Genomic DNA, 3183 nt, shown 5'->3' on the forward strand with positions numbered 1-3183 from the left:
TGTAGGCATGTATCCAAGGTGGATTGGTTTCAGTGCTGTGGCTCTGTAATAAAGTTTTTTTTTTTTTTGTAACCAAAACTTTAATCCCAAGGACTCTCACAAACATATTACAAATGACAGCATGAAAAAAAAAATCTTGCACAGTAACTCAAAGGTTCAGCTCTACAATGTACCCTTAAACCAACTGGTAACTTAGTCTTCCATTTCCAAATAAAGAATGTTACAAACAGCTTCCTCCATAGATAGCAATCAGTGAGGAACCTCTTTGAAAGTCTTCAGAGTGCAGTTCCCACCCTTTCCCTGTTAACTTGTGTTAACAGCAGCTTTTACAGACTGCTTATCATTTCACCCACAGCTCCCGACTGTAATCCAGCTCAGTGGTTTATCATTAGTACATCACACTTTAACTGGGCAGGATCTAGGTTTATTTCAGTCTATGAAAAACTAAAGTTCAAAGCAAATTCAATCTTGCTTAAGGGAACATGAACAGCTAAAACATCTTAAAAATGCACCAAGCTTATGAAGTCTCAAACAAAACTTGAATTTCCTGTACATACTCCTGTCAAATGAAGTTACTTCCTGTACACCACTTCTTTTGCAAACTGGTCTTCTACTTCCTTTCATTTGACCTAGATCGGCTACGAGACCTAGAGAAAGATCGAGACGGCTTGTGGTTTCTCTCACGAGACAGAGACCTCTCTCTTCTCCTATCTCTAGAAAGTGACCTGCTCCGGCTTCGAGAGAAGCTTCTCCTTCTTGGAGATCTTCGCCCAGGTGGAGGACTCCTCCTACGGTAATCATCTCGAGGGCGACGACCCCAAGAGGGAGGGGGGCCACGATTCCGACTTCTTTTCTCACCATTCGACAGCTCCACTCTTACTCGGCAGCCACATAGTGTTCTTCCATCTAGCTCTCGGACAGCATCAGCATCATCTCAGGGATCCTCAAATTCAACGAAAGCAAAGCCAGGAGGGTTTCGAGCAACCCACACACTTCGGAGCGGTCCATAATAGCCAAATGCCCGTTCTAATTCAGTCTTGTTCCCATTGTTTCCAAGATTACCTACATACACCTTACAATCTAATGGACAGGAATCACGATGCATTTCGAGATCCTGGGTTCGAGAACCGCAGTTCAAATCCCAACACTCCGACGAGGCCCACCCGCACCCTCGCGATCTGCTTCCGCAGATGCTCTCAATGCCCTGGCGTCCACGAAATGGCGGCTGTAAAGATTGTGATGCATTCAGAGGTTTCTTGATTGTACAGGATTTTCAGATTGTTTAGCCTATCCTGAGTTTTTACCTCTTTCTTATAAAGTTGAGGATTGTTCTTTCAAGGTCTGTGAGGAATTTTGTTATAATCTTAATGAGCATTTGCATTACATCTGTAGATTGATTTCAATGAAGTTGTCATTTTTTGCTATGTTGGTTCTACCTTCACAAGAGAATAGATCTTTCCATTTTCTGATGTCTTAAATTTCTTTCTTAAAAGATTTAAGTTCTTATCATACAGGTTTTTCCATTTGTGTGGTTAGAGTTACTCCAAGATATTTTATGGTATTTATGGCTATTGTAAAGGATGCTTGTCATGAGCCGTGTCCTCCTAAAATCATTACAGGAACCATCACCTGGGGAGTCTGCAGAGAACGCCACACCCCAAATTGTGTTAGGAATCAGTCTATTGACAGAGCCTACCCCACACCCAAATTGGCTGTTAATGGAGAGCTATCTGTTAGCGGAACCCGCCCCACATTCCAAATTATCTAGAGAATTAGGTGTGTCAACTCCTAGTTGTGACTTCCTGGCCTACTGACCTGACCAACCATGTGACCAACGTGAACCACGCAGCAAGAGCCCAGGCCCCTGTGCCCACCCCCAACTCCTTACCCTATATAAGCTGTACCCCGTCTCTAATAAACGAAGGCTCTGAAAAACCTAGCATGGCCTTCTTCCTCTCTCTCAGCCCATATCTTACAGATAGTGCCTCTCTGGGACCCTGGAATAACTGAACTGCCAGGCGGGTTACAAACCCTAGACTAAGTAACCCGCCAAGGCAATCAACAGTGGCGCCCGAACAGGAACCCCGAGCATGGCCAACTATCGGACAACGAAGTGCGGTCCCGGGACAACGACAAGAAGAAAAAAGAAGATTCTGTGGCTGTAGAACTCGGACAGATCTGCAGAATGAGGTAGGCGCAGGATCACTGTCGTCCAAAAAGATATGGGACTTTCAAAGGAAGAGAAATTCATACAGGACTTTAATCAATCAATCAGCGAGAGAGGAGTAAGAGTCAAAACGAGAGATTTATACGTTTGTTTTATGTGTTTGCTTGCGGACTCAAAAAGGAGTCCCTCGAGATGCGAGAAGTTAGGGTACAATCCACACAGCTATGCCTGCCAAGCAGGCTGGCTGCTAGGGCTAGAGCCTATGTCTTTAACCCCCTGCCATATGGAGCAACGATCATCTGAAAAAGATTATTACTCTTTCCTTTAAATTGAGCAAACACAATTGTCCAAGAATCACTATCTTAAAATTAGTTATTAATCTATTGCTTAGTATAAGAAACATTGACCACAGTCAACACTCTGTTAAACTATCTCCTAGATTCCATCCTGCTCTTTTGTATTAGACAGGCTACTGCTTTAAATTAAGAATCTAATATCTTAACTAGAAAGATGCAGCTATAAAAGGCATTCTGTTTTTTTCATAAAACTGCTGTAGAATAAGTTTTATACTTAATGCACACTTGTCATAGCAGAATCATAATTAATATACTGTACTTGTTGATTATTGTATACACTACCTATTGACTTACACTTCACCTGCTTGAGTACCTGTTTGACTTTGGCAGCTTCTATAAGCTCTCTACTGGAAATTGGCTCATTATTCTTTTTAAGAATTTTGCTTTGTCTCTCAAGATATTGCAACTAAGGCTTTGGGCATTGTATATTTTATTAAACGTTTGTAAGCTATCCTTTTCTTACGTTTCAAGTCTGCCTAGCTGATAGGAAAATGGAAAATGAAAGCATATTTAACTAATGATGTTGGCTTACTTAGACGTCAACATGTAGAAGAATGAAAACAGATCCATATTTATCTCTATGTACAAAACTCAAGTTTAAATAAATCAAAGACCTCAACATAAAACCAACCACACTGAACCTCACAGAAGAAAAAATTA

The 3183-nt window shown here is 41.5% G+C and overlaps 1 pseudogene; it reads right to left on the minus strand.

Annotated features, from left to right (window-relative positions):
- Nucleotides 1–380: 380 nt before the first annotated feature.
- Nucleotides 381–1217, minus strand: LOC121455850 (annotated as a pseudogene).
- Between the last annotated feature and the right edge of the window lie 1966 nt (nt 1218–3183).

The sequence above is a fragment of the Microtus oregoni genome, unplaced genomic scaffold, assembly GCF_018167655.1.
Source record: "Microtus oregoni isolate MIOR12 unplaced genomic scaffold, Mior012 000014F_ref0000157, whole genome shotgun sequence".
NCBI classification, from domain to species: domain Eukaryota; kingdom Metazoa; phylum Chordata; class Mammalia; order Rodentia; family Cricetidae; genus Microtus; species Microtus oregoni.